At 41.1% G+C, this 14279-nt stretch overlaps 1 protein-coding gene across 4 annotated transcripts in view; it reads left to right on the forward strand.

The window, feature by feature from the left end:
- Nucleotides 1-14279, forward strand: part of LOC116845555 — a 275053-nt gene that overhangs the window by 77520 nt on the left and 183254 nt on the right. For all 4 annotated transcript variants that reach the window (XM_032818338.1, XM_032818339.1, XM_032818337.1 and 1 more), the window contains exon 2: nt 487-546. The gene's annotated coding sequence lies outside the window, so the exon portion shown is untranslated. The remainder of the gene's footprint in view (nt 1-486; nt 547-14279) is intronic.

Below are 14279 nucleotides of genomic sequence, written 5' to 3' on the forward strand. Positions count from 1 at the left end.
GTGCAGGTCGCTGCGCTGTGAGATCGAAACCGCCGTTACTCCTCAGTGAGTCCGGTTTTCAATACTGCAAATGTGGGGAAACATATCTCACAGGTCGCTCGTCACGTCACTTTCGATCCCTAATGGGAAATAAATGAATATATTCTTTATTCGCTAAATATATACTAATAACATCACGAACAGAGAATCAAAAATAAAATAATTAAAAGTGGTTAAGGAATGTGGGATACTGAGGGTAATTGATAATAATAATTTGGGACAAAGGGTCGGTCTGAGGTGGAAAATTGATTCAATGCGCACGTTGCAAGCCTAGAAAAATATTTGACAGACGTTTATTATCTTCCCGTACTTGTACAATATCAGCACCAGCATTATACGATGCCAACTCTCATTTGTCATCTTTCTCTATCAATTAGTCGAATATATTCTTCTTAACGAGATCAATTTTTTGGCAGATTTTATTTGGTTCTTTTTTGTGCGTTGCAGGAGGACCTACCGACGGATCAGGCATGGAACCCATCACAACGATTGTGCGGTACAGTTAAGGTAAAGGAACTTTATATACACGCAGTATACACATTCTGTGATTAATGTGTCCAATTAATTCACGCTGTGCAATTATTTAGTCGAGTCATAAGTAACTTCCGATGGAGATAGGCAATTATTTATTTTTTCTCGAACATTTACGCGCGGAAAGAGAGAGAGAGAGAGAGAGAGAGTCGATAAGCTGCGCATTAGCTGGGAAGGCAAGTAATTATTACTAATTACGAATGTACAGCGTGTCTGACATTAAGCGACTCATACTTCGCGTGTACATGTAGGTTAAATTAAACTGAACAAAAAAGTCCTCTATCATTTTGCAAACAGCCACGTAGATTTTTCAGTTATTAATTAAAGAAGATTGGCGAGTGATCGCAATAATGCGTTAATATTCTTTAATTAATCATTAAAAATCTACGTGGTTATTTGTAAAGTAGTAGAAAGTTTTCTTATTCAGTTTGACCTAATCTACACGCACACGATGGTAAATGTTGCCATAATTAATAACTCGAAATTTTACACGAATTTTAATTATTATTATGGTTGTTTGCAAAATGGCATAGAAATTTTGTGCTGAGTTTATCCTAATCTACATGTTCACGAGATATGGAACGCTTCGTCTCAGACACTATGTATATTAGATTAAACTCGATTGCGAAATGTTACACGGGCGAAAATAATTTCGCAAAGAAAGAAAGAAACGGACGTTTACCTACGACTCGACGCAGTAATTCGATTGCGCGTTTTCTTCGCCGCGGCCGCGATGGCAATTCCGCGAGAGAATAATTATTATTACGACGAGAGTTTCCTTGCGCTTCGCGACGATTGTAAATGCGCTCCGTGCTCGGACGTCAACGACGATTCGTGCAAACGCAGCTACGATGGCACCTGTGAGCGGCACCCACGTTCGCTGATTACGATTCTCGTATACGCGTTAATTGCGGGTCATTAGGTCAAACTAACGGCCGGCTCGCACGTTTTACGCGTGACGCGTCGACGAACGATTGCTCAACCTGCTCCACATATAGTACGCGAGCGATGATGCTGCGAGTGCGAGTTATTAATAGCTAGTGGACTTCTTTTTTTCGCGAAGTTGGGGAAACGCATTTGAAAATCACGCTACGGTATAAAATTACCGATAAAACACCGAGCACATGAACATGGGAAAGAAAATTTTTTACTTTTTCTTTCATTAACCTCTTAAGTGGTATGCCCCGGGGAAGTTCCGTAATAAAATATTAAATTTCTTTTGATTTACTTTAACTTATTATATTTTTTTAACTCATAGCCAATACACAAATTAGATATATTTGCATTCAGTTTTTCAAAAATTCTCTTCCACGGAAATAGCAATAAGGAGCAAAGAGATCTAAATGTATTTATTTAAAGAAAAAGAAAACCCGCTCTGGTGAGGATCGCGCAGTAATTTTAAGTCACCACTGAAGAGAGATTCACGTAATTTTTCCGCGAGACTGATCTACAAGACAGAGTTTACGTAGATTTCGAAAGCATGAGATCGCAATCCGGAACGCAAATGACAGTCATTAGTCTACGCGGCGAAGATAAATATCTTGGAGAAATGTACGCATTGTCAAGTTTAGGGTCATGCTCCTTCCAATCGGTTTCTCCCGATTGGACGCCAAGTGTCGCGTGATAAAGGCTATCCGAGAACGAGAGCGGTTTAATCGCGGTCGCGAATAAAAGCAAAGGCGTAAAGCTCGCGAGAAGTTCGCGATCATTGACAATTATTATTGAGGAAACAATATCTCATTAGAGATAAGACAATTGACGCGGTGCTGTCCGCGATTTGCGAGGAAGCAGTATTCTGGCATCGGGTAATTGCTTTTTTCTCTCTCCCTCGCGCGCGCTCTCTCTCCTTTACCGGCGCTTTCGACATATCGTGGGAAAAATATATCGATCGCGGCTGGCGCGGCTGCAATCGTACGGGCGTGCAATACTGAGCGGTAACACGACCGCGGCTTCTCGGGGAACGTCTCTCGCTGGCAGCTCGAAGAAATTTATTACATTCTCCATTTTCTCTTAAAGCAACGTAAAAAGCGCAACCTCGAAATAGAATGGTATCGAAAATAGACTGCTCCCGTGCAACGGTATTTTCGTAAATCCCTTTCGTTTTCCCCGAATAATTTACCCGACACGTAAAATACATATTTTTTATAATCGGCTGTAGTTATGCAAAAATTACTCAACTCTACATGAAGTACGTTTCGAGAAAAATGAAAATAAAAATTTGGTTTAAAAAGCATAGGTAGCCCTGAGGTTCTTCGCAATCGTTCAAGAAGTCAAGCGTAGTCAATCTTCTTCTCTTTAACGACGTTCATTGACAAGCTTAATCGTTAAAGAAATGGATAAAAAAAACGCAAGTTGATAAAAAATGACGCTAGTAGAAAATTAAAAATTATTCTTTAGTTAATTTTAGGCGTTCGTAAAATTTGAATTTTTTCGTGTTATCACTAGAAAGACGTATGGACCACTCATTTGTAATAAAAACACCAAATTTACATTTTTGTGAGTTAAATTATTCTTGTATAATTATGGTCAATTATCTTTTATTTTTCTTCTCTGTTTGCTGTAACTGAAGGACTGTTTGCTGTAACTTTATTGCCATACAGAAGATTTGGTCGTATTAACGTGAAATTTGATTTTAATGAACAAATCGTTTGGTTGAAGGACACAGAATTTCTGTGCACAGTTCTTATAACATAAATTCGCTTCTAAGAACCAGAAATTCCGTTTCCTTCCAAACTAAAACACGTTGGTTCGTTTGCGAACTTCATTAATATAACAAAACTTTATTCTCCGTGTGTAATTATTGTAACGCGTTTGCAGTACAAATGAGCGACACTTTGTGCGAGAGTAAAGCGGATTTGTGCAAGCTGATATAATAATTAAATTGTTAAGAGTCGAGTTTTCAAATTCGGACAACGAATTTGGACCGAATTTCGCGGCGGAAGTCAACTTCACTTGCGCCTCTCGCCGTCTGCACGATAAAAGTTATATATTAACTCCTTCTCTTTCTACGAGATATCCCCCTCGTATGTTACGTCGCAACCCTCAGGTGAGAGACTTAATGCAGTTAGTTGTACGCGGGAAAGAGAAAAGTTTCGAGCAATATTCGCGCGTTTTTCCCGGGGATGAAACTTCTACCTCGTGCGTAATAATTTTTCTCGCGAAAATGCGAGAGCGCGACGGCGCGGCTCTCTCGTATATCGCGACAATGGCAGTCGCGCGTCCTTGATTTTCGAGATTATTAACTCGCTGGCGAAGTCGCTGCGAAAAATATCGCTATGCCCGTTAAATAGCTGAAAAAAAGTAAAAGATCCGCACCTTTCTATTTCGATTTCACTGCGCGCCTGTTACAACATATCACGCGTGCCGGCTTTCTATTGTTCTCGAATAAAACATTCTTGCTTGTGCAATGGCATTTTCGTGAAATCTCAAGAATAACTCATCCGGAAAAATAGAAAAAATTGGTATTTTTCGTAATAATCTTTCTTTTCCCTCTTCTGTCGCGCAATAGAAGGCATCGGTGCATCTCATTGTCGCAATTATTATAACGCATTTGTGATGCGAATGAACGGCATTTCATTCAAAAGCAAACTAGAATTGTATACGCTGACCGCACGCAAGTGCATCTTTCAATCGTTCTACAACGGTAAATACTCTTGAACGTATGTTCAGCCACAAAACGGTATGTACACATTTTTTATCATATAAAGTTGCCTCAAGTTGTCGCAATTAAAAGCCACTACTGACGTGAATTTAGCACACTCTGTCACTTTATCTGACATTATAAGATATATAGAAATTATTTCAAATGTTCTTCTATACACGAAAAAAAGAATCTAATTGGATTAACCAAATATCTGGTGAAATATGGATAACCCAGAAATTCCGCTGAAGTTACCAGAATTTTGTTTAAAATCTCTTTGGTTAACCAGAATCTTGTTAATTCGAACAGGATTCCGATCATTTCAGAATTTTGGTTCATTCATATTTCACCAGATGTTTGATTAATCTACCCAAATTTTTGTTTTTTTATGTACTTTAGGATTATTTCTCTTTTCCAAATTTATTGTGTGTTATACTCTTTATTGTTACTTGTACTTCGATCATTACCGGTTACCGCGTGTATACATCAGCGTGTTTCTTAATTGTGACAAGCTGAAGCATTGCAACTTCGTTCGAAGTGTACAAACTCTTCTGCAACCAAGCATACACGCATTTTCTGAGTTACTTATATTTTGGTAAAGCGTACGTCGTCAGAAAACGCGAGCTGTTGTTGCCAAGCGAGCGTTTGCAATAATTCGCGGAGGGAGCTTCATACATAATTCCCTGTGCATTCGAGTTGACAAAACGCGTCCGTCATGTTTGCCGGTCAGAATTGCCGGCAGATACGATTGCGCAAGTCGTGGAAGCCGGGGGAATGCATTTTTCATCGTATGAATAACGCAACGTGTAATTCATTACGTATCGAAAGTACTTCGTGGACAGGATTTTCGTAAAGATGGCGAGAGAAACATGCCGGGAATGCACCGTCTGGCAGGATTACCCGCGATCAAAATGAATTATTAGTTTCCTCGTGTAATTTCAAAACAAAGAAAGCTTCTGGAGCTCCTCCAAAATTCCGACGCTTCGTCATCGGGCTTTCCGTCGCCTATATTACGCGAACGGTCATAAATACGTCGAATTGAGAAGCACTGTCTCGCACTGAGTTTTAACTCAGCGGACTGCCTATCTCTTGTTAGTTTCGACGATTTGATAAAACTATTCGATGAAAGTGGAGATAGGAAGTTGACGCGCCGGGCGCGCAGACGATATTTCTCTCCCAACACGCTATCTGGTACTCTACGATAACGGAATGCTCATGTGAGATCATTGATGGTGAGAGAAGCGATGCAGCACAACCGTCGCGAGTGCCTGAGCTTTGCCTTCGCGACGTCTGGTTGTTCCCGATGCGGCTCACGTTGCCGCATCGCGGATTCAGTTGGCATGGCTTGATGCGGACGAGCGAGATAATAGACGACCGCGCAAAAGAAATGAAATGTTTTTAATGAACGAGAACGCGGCGTATGCGTTACGCGCGATGAATAGCGCGGCATTTGCCGCGAAAACTTGGCGAGTGGAAACCCGCGAGCTTTTAACCCGCTCGCAAAACGTACGGCCGAATCGCGCGTGAATAGAATGCATCTACTAAAATGGAGTGGAAGGGAGGGAGGGAGAGGGCTTTTCGTGTCGAGAGTTCTCCTCGCGATGCAGCGGCGACGGATCTCGGTATGCCTGGACTCCCGTCGAAATTCGAGATAAGCGCGATTATTGTCGGCAACAATTGTTCTTATAGAGAAAGAGAGAAAAAACGGGAAAGAAGACACGGCGGCCGATTGGCGTTACCGAATGTTCCGCGAAGAAAATACGAGACATGGATATGGAAATTTATGCGCGTAGATTGAATTAAATTAGGAACTCGGGGCGTGACTTAAGCGTGCGGCCGAATTAAAGTTTCGCCGAGGAAATACCGGCACAAAATTTCATCAAGGCTGCCGCTACATTTACCTATGCTTGCCGCCGGCACGCGCGCCGTAAAGACGCAGAGAGGTATTCTAAACGTTTGTTCGCATTAATATCGCCCAGGTAATTAGGTCGCATGGCGCTCTGTTACACGAAATTACGCGACAGGCGCGCAGCGAATGCATTGGAATGAAAGATCGCCGCGATGTTTGCGTGAAGAAATTTCCCGCCGAGATTGAATTCTCGACGTTATCTCATGCGAGTCTCGCAATGCACTTAGCCGGATCGCGGATATGGCGGGAAAAACGGAAAGTGCCAAGCCCGGTTACGCTACGTGTCGCATCTTCTCGCTGACGAGGCGCATCTTCGGACGAGTTATGCGAGCGCGCATGAGACTCGACATAAAAGTAGATACTGTGAGCACAAATCGCGCCATAAAGGACTATATACAATGGAGTTGGCAGTAAATAAATTGACCAACCTACATTCTTGTAATAATCGACTGTGGCTGGTCAATTTGCTTACTGCTTACGTTTCACTGCCAATCCCATTGTAGATGGACCTTAAGACAGTGTGTACGCGCGGAAGGGTAGAATAACGTCAGAGGAAACCGTAAGAACGGAAAGCGCGCGACAAAAGAGCAACAAAACGGTGCAACGCGGATGTTGCGCCACGTGCGAGCCAGCTTCCACGTCGGAGACAACCGGGCGAGGGAAGATGTGGGAACGACGCGTCCTCCGTTCCGCTCGCGCGACGTGACGTGACGCGACGCGGCCCAGTGTGGCGCGTTTTCGTCGTTTGCGCGGGATAAATGAGCGGATAAGTCTGTTTCCAACCGGCATCCTTGGTGCTTCTCATAATTTTCGGAAGGATGCTCGTTCCTCGAGAGTTTACGGTGCGACTATAAATTCTCCGGCGAGCTTTAACGAATAAAGGGCCCGCAGAGCCGCGGAGCTTAACGTAGGGTCGCCTTCGGTCTCCGGCATACGAGTACGTCCACGTATATTCAGTGCTGTTTCTCCAAGGGATTTCGGCCTTGAACTGGACTCCCGAGAGTCGTCTGGACGTGTGCCGCAAAGTGCGAACGGTAAATCGCGGTTAGTCGCACTGCGCACACTTAACGTGCGAAAAACGCAAAATCCCGCATAAGAGATTTCTCAAGATTTTCCCCCAAAATCCCGAACTTCCAAATTTGCCTTTGTCGAATTCTGGTTAACAGTTATCCCTGTATAGACGCTAATTGGCAATCCAATTTTTAAATTGTGAACATGGTCTTCTAGAATCGAGATAGAAATGCTATAAAAACGCGTTTTTGTGGATAAAATTAATATACTTTTATAGAATCCAATTGGAGAAATCTTATTTTCATACTGACTGTTAAATTTTGTAGAATGAAAAGAAAAAGAGAAGAAATAACAAGATTTTGAATCTTTTGAGTGTCTGTACTTCTTGTAAATGTTCATACTTGTAGAGTGTACTATACACATGCTCCAAGTGTTTTCTATTGTTTACTTAATTGTAACGTAAAATAAAAACAATATTTGGGAGAGAACAATGAGGGAGAAGCGTATATGTTCGACGTTTTTAATTAGAATCACGTCTTTGAAACATTATGCTTCTAATTAGAATCTGTATGGATCTCCCAACAGATCTCTCTAGACAGATTCCATAATTTGTCTGGGAAATCGGACCAATTACATTCCAGGAAATTTTTTCTGTGGAATATCACGCGATGCTGGAAAAATGAGTGTTGCGCTTGCAAAAGTTGTTTCGTGTTACCGCATCGTCGGTATGGGTAATTTTGATAACGTATCGAATATCGTCCGGATGAAGCGCGATTGTTATCGTAAAGTTCGATCGATATGAAAGAATGGCGCGGCATCGAAATAGAACTAGAAGCGTTGTAGATAAACGGTTCGAGAATTATTTGTCGATTAACATTTACTGTCTTCATGTTTGAATAAGCCGTGTTTACACGATGAATAAAAGAGTAGCGCGCAAACAGATTATTAGTGACTCTGCGTAACAAGTTATGAATAGAGGCGATTTCGACCGAATGACATAAATGATTTAACGGTTGCGCATGGTAAATTTATTTAATAACGTGTTCGCGAATTGATTATAAACGTGCCAGCATGTAGCGTGAATATTTCTATCAATCAGGAAATTTCTCCAAACAATTTAGATTCCAAATTTAGATTTCATTAAAGTTTAGTTATATATTTTACACGTATATATATATATATATATATATATATATATATATATATATATATATATATATATATTATATGCGATATCGATTTATTTATTTATATCCGCGATAATAACAAAGCTCATACATTGAAGAAAGTTATCTAAAAAGTAAAAAATATCCATTCGATGAGTATTAATAACATATTTATCTAAGACTAAATTCTTTCATTTAAATATAACAATTGCTTTCATGAAAAGCTAAGAGCTATTAAGAGAATGTATATTTTTTATTTGAAAACAATTTTATATCAGTATACACTGCAAATCCAAGTATGTATGTTACTTTGGCTGAATTTCTTTTTATATTTTTTTTACTGTCACGTTTTTTTTAAGTCACGTCATTTACTACGTTTAAACGTATTAAATTACGACTTAAGTATATTAAATGTTATTTGAAACTTTATGAAACGTACAAAAAAAGCTTCAGCCAAATTACACGCTTAAAACGCGTTTAAAAACAACACGCTTGGATTTGCAGTGTAAATAAATCTGTCATTACACAGTACTCACTGAATAAATATTTTTTATCTGTTAGATATTTTTCCTCTGAGTATAACAATTAGGGAATGGAGCTGTGAATAGAAAGTTGAATTTATTTCCATCGGGATTATTCCTGATAAAGATTACATTGTCCGACGAAAGTAAGATACGTGTTTATTTAATCGCGCATTACGCTTTTACAAGTTCTTGACAGATGGATGTAATTCTAGTTACGGTCGTTATTAATGACAGTTGAGCGATTTGTTCCGCAATGTAAAGCGAAGCGAGGCAGCGCGACGAAGAGCGAGCCGTCAGTGTCGTTAACAAACCATTTTTCTCGCTTTATTCCCCTACCGCCTACACCTTTCATTTCGCTTACGTCAATTCCGAATTCAGCGTGGGCGTGCCCGTCTCGGTCGCGTGTGTATCGTAGCACGAATGATACACATGCAAATGCGGGAGGAACAGCTGCGAAGGGGTATGTTGCAAGCGCGCACATACTAAATTAAGAAAGAGAAAGTCGGCTCCTTCCATGTACGGAAAATCGAAGAATATTTATGAGAAAATTAGTATACGCGTCTCTGAGACCTCTCAAAAACGACGACTTTCGTAACTTTTAAAGGTAAAATGTTGTTTTTAACTTTGTAAAAAGAATCCCGATAAAAAAGGGCCTGTGCACAGGTGTTACAAAGCGATAATAAATGATCATTACAGTAAATCATTGCACTGTAACATCCGTGCATAGAATCTCATCGGTCTTTTCATTACTAATTTGATTGAACAGAACTTTTGAGAATATAAATTATCATTTTACTTTTTTAAATAAGCAGTCTAGAGAATCTTTAGCGGTATCAAAGAATTTTCGTAATTATTTTTACGCGTGTCACTTTGCGATATTGAGCGTTACGAGTGCTTTTGTGTACTCATCCGTATTTCGTGCGTATTTTGTATTTTGCCAATTTAAGTTACGCCTTTTTGCACATGGATCTTATGCGTTTTATCTTTTTTTGCTTCATTACAAATTCATTCAGACCAGCATGTTATCGTACCTCTCACTTTAACGGTAGCGACACGACCTATCTCTCGTCTTTAATACTCTTGACCTACTTGAGTATATTTGGTATGCATGGTCATCGGTGTACAAAATGCATCCCGACCTCCCTTTGTTCCGACGACCCTGGCTGCGCGACGCCCTTCCGTTCCGGTTTTCTCAAAACGGTTCATTAGCAGTAGCGATCCAGATCATTCGATCATCAGTCCCTTCTTCCTCGCTGTTAAAATAATAATTATACTGAAATTATGTTTAAAACAGCAAGAACAACTTAATGATGATAAAAGAGGCAGGCCCAACCGCGTTTAAAATTACGAAACAGTTTACGTCTCGACGAAACAGGACTTTCCACAAGGAATATATTGAGTGTGCGATCTCAAGAGTCGAAAAGAAACTCAAAGTTATTTGCTCAACATTAAATTTAGAAATGTGTGTGTGTGTGTGTGTGTGTATATGTATATATATATATATGCGAGAAATTCTTGAAAATTGCGAATTTCTATTCAATAGTCTTCGAAATTAGGTATCTCTCGAACGAACGAACGAACGAATGAACGAACGAAGACTCCTGGGAAATTCATAGATATTTTTGTAAATTATTTAGATCAAAATTATTTAAGAGTCACATTTAATTTAAATTTAAGAATGTATATATACGAGAAATTCTTGAAAAATCGTTGATTAATATATATTTAAATACTTGTGATTGGATATCTCAGCCAAAGAATATAGAATCCTTGAATACAGATATTTTTATAAATGATTTAAATCAAAGTTACTTAAATCACGTTCAATTTAAATTTAGAAATATATATAAAATTTTTGAAAATCATGTATTTATATATTCAGATATCTGTGAAATTCAGTATCTCAGACGAGACCTCCTTACATTCAAATATTTTTAATTCACGAGCGACCTTATCCGGTGATGTAGAATCAAAGGTTTTTCATGTTGAGCCAGAAATGTTAGTGCTCATGAATATCTCGAGACTCGCAAATTTTCGTTGGGAATGTGTGCGACGACAGTGTTCACTTTTACTATTCGTATGAAATCACGTTATCCACACCTACGAGAACATTATCGAGCAAGTGGACACGCGATTCTATAATTATAGAACGACACCTTGCGTTTTGCAGTTCGCCGGCTACTTGCACGTGTATTCGGTATGCATATGTGCTCGCGTATTCATCACGCGAGCGGAATTTAACATGCGCGCTAGAAAGCGCGAGATATTAATAATCGGAAAAATCTCGAAGACAAGCGACTTAGTTTCCATCGTTCGTCTTCTAAATTCTTTTATTATTATTCGCGCTCTCGTGCGCGTGTACTAAATTTCGCTCACGCGACGACTGCGCAAAAAATTCAGAGCCTTGAGACTCATCTCATATTTTAACATCCACAAAAGGATTCGATCGCGAGTAATTAAAATCGCTGATGGGTTGTCGCGTGTGTTTTTGCTTTATTATCAACTATCGAACAAATCATTCGAATAGCTCGTTTAGATAGATTACGTTCAGCTTTGTTTACTTATCGAAGACCTGAGAGTCCATGTTGTCAAGATAATCGGCTAACCAGCTAAGACCCTTTCTTCGAAATACTTCTGATTTCCTTTAGCCGGATTTTCTACTTAGTTCCACGATGGTTCCTTTGGACTCAAAAATGCTTTTCTCCCGTTGATTCGTTCCCACGGTTCGACCCACGCATTTGTCACGGTGATTTCTGGCGAATATATCCCAAGTTTGTGGAAGTGTTTTCAATGTCCCTCAGGGGACAGTGGCCCTTCGACGTGGCACCATTTCTTGGGGAAGAACAAAAAATCAAATTTCCTATATCTCAGTTTTATATATATTTATTATCAGTGAAACGGGCGGTATAAAATCAGCTTTCTCCGTAGTACCGTGATTTCACGTGAGAAAGCCGTTCTCTGTGAAAATTCTGCGAGGGTTAGCCGCTTTTTCACGGGGCAGCGGATATATTCGATTACCGGAAGTGATTCTCTTATACCAGAGCTTTTTCTCTCTCTCTCTCTCTCTCTCTCTTTGGAATTTAATGAGCGCCATTATCGCGCCCATCCGCGCCGTCATCCCGGTCGCTCTTTTATCGCGCTCTTCCTGGCCGGTCAGGGATAAACGAGCGCGACAAGGACGTACGTATGTACAATATGTATAGGAGAAAAGGAAGAAGAAGGCGGCGCCGTAACCGCTGCGGTCAGAAATAACGTTTCCTCAGGGCGGAATTGTCTCCGCTATATATCAGCTTCGCCGCGTTGGACAATAAAGCAGGGCGACCGCGTATTCCTACCGCCACCCCCGCCGTTCCCGAGATGCATCGAGGAACGTTCGATCTCCATGGCGGAGCGAAATATCCGGCCGATCTCTGGCTCCGTCGAGCGAATATTCTCCGGCTACGGTGTATTTTTAGTAGCCGCGAGAGAGCGACTTTCCCTCTCTTCCCCCCTCTCTCTTCTTCTCTCGCCCCCTGCGCTCGTTTTTCTTCGCGGATCTGTGAGGATCGCGCGCGATCGACACGTCGGCCCGCTCGCGGCTCATTGACTCTTGGAAATGCCCCTGCTATGTCTGAGGAAAAACCGGCAAAGTAGCAAGGTGCACAAAAGAATCGCACCCTCTCTCCTTCTTTTCCTCTTTTGGTCGTTTGTTTTCCTTCTGGCCCTTTTCCCTTGGCGAAGCCGCCGCATTTTTTCCCGTGCTCCGCGATTACTATGCGCGCAGGGTATTCCGTAACTTCCCCCTAGATTCTTTGAGCACTTTTGAGCGCCGATATTTCCTCGTAACAACTATCGAGATAACGATTGTGACTGAGGAACAAGGCGCTTTCAAAATATCAAGCAGGCTACATAAGATTTTTCTCTCCTTTTTCTTCTCGTGGTTGAATACTTACTTTAACTTCTTGGTAATCAATAGTCTAATTCTATGATTAGAGGAAATTTTTCTCAATTAGGCATTCAAGAACGTTTAAAACACGACTGTATTTGACTTGGTAAATCGCAATTCTCAAGTCTCAGCATTTCTTCGAAATGTCGTAATATTTACCGTTTCAGACTAAATCCGGCTCGAATAGCTTAATTTAGACACGCGCTCGAAAGGTTCGCGTTGATATGATAAGGAAAGTACGGAATCGCGAGATAAAAAGCTGCGCTTTCAGGACGTCTGCGTGTCCTATCAGCGATCGAAGCGAGCTTCAATTAAAAATTCAAGCACGTTTTTGACGAGCTTTGATGCTTAAAATCAAGGGTCACGTTTCGGAGTCGAGAGAAAGGCGCAGCCAATTATCAGAGATCTATCGCGGAATAAGAATAAAAAAAACGCGTCGCTGCCGCTGCCGACGCCGCTATAAAACCTTACTTTCTTCTGTAGGGAAACCGATAATCTTTTATCTTTTTATGCTCGGTTTCTCCAACGACGGTTAGTTATTTCTCAGATAGCCAGTCGTCCTTTTTTCACTTACCTTTACCAGCGACAGCCACATCTCTCGAATAATCGTTACCTGTTCTATGTAAAAATGCCATTTTCCCCTCCTCTGCCAATCCTGGCTAACCGGTTAATAAAATCCCGGAATTTTTTTCTTTGTTTCACATCTATACCGATAGAGCAATATTGCAATTAACGAGTAATTTAGTTCTCTCAACAAAAGAGAACAGAAAAAATGGACTCTTTTGTGAATCATTCATGCGCCGCATTCATTCCGAGGCTCTCTCTCTCTCTCTCTCTCGCAATATTTTCCCAAGAAAAATACGTCGCCGAATAAAATGTAAATTTTGCTGTAATTATGCCCAATTGTTCGCGCTAATGAGTTTCTGCTCGTAACGAGTAGCTCGATCGTAACGTCGGATTTCTCCAGCTCGTGCCGCTTCATGGGGGCAGAAATTCTTGTTATTCCCGACATACTCGCGGCATAATCAAAACGCACTCGTCGAAGGCGTCCAGCCGCGTATCTATTTGCCCGAAGAAGCTATTAAACTTTTATCACTAATATCGCGCGCTCCGAGCGACTCGCCTTTCGTTCGTGCCGACCGTTCACTGCCGCCTCGCCCTACCCCTCTCTGCTCTCCAGCCCAGCCTCGAAGATTTGCACAATCGGGCTGCAAACGGCATCTCGAGTCCTATCTCCCACGGTCGGTTGAAACTAGGAAGTGTCGTTCCACTTTCCGCTGCATCGATAAAACCAATTCTCGGGACGATATACAGTTACGCACACATATGTGCACATATACACATAGATACGTGTACGTATACGTGCATACATAGTATGCCTCGTGAGGCAGTTCAATCGTTTTCGTAAAAACGGAGCCTCGTTCGGTCGGGTACATAACGAGTCGAGTCCACCACAGAGAGCGAGCGGCGAGGTCAGAGTTCGAACTGCTCCTCTCTCTCTCTCTCTCTCTCTCTCTCTCTCTCTCTCTCTCTC

This window comes from Odontomachus brunneus, unplaced genomic scaffold (assembly GCF_010583005.1).
Source record: "Odontomachus brunneus isolate Ranch 3 - 2012 unplaced genomic scaffold, Obru_v1 Obru_scaffold_053, whole genome shotgun sequence".
Classification (NCBI taxonomy): domain Eukaryota; kingdom Metazoa; phylum Arthropoda; class Insecta; order Hymenoptera; family Formicidae; genus Odontomachus; species Odontomachus brunneus.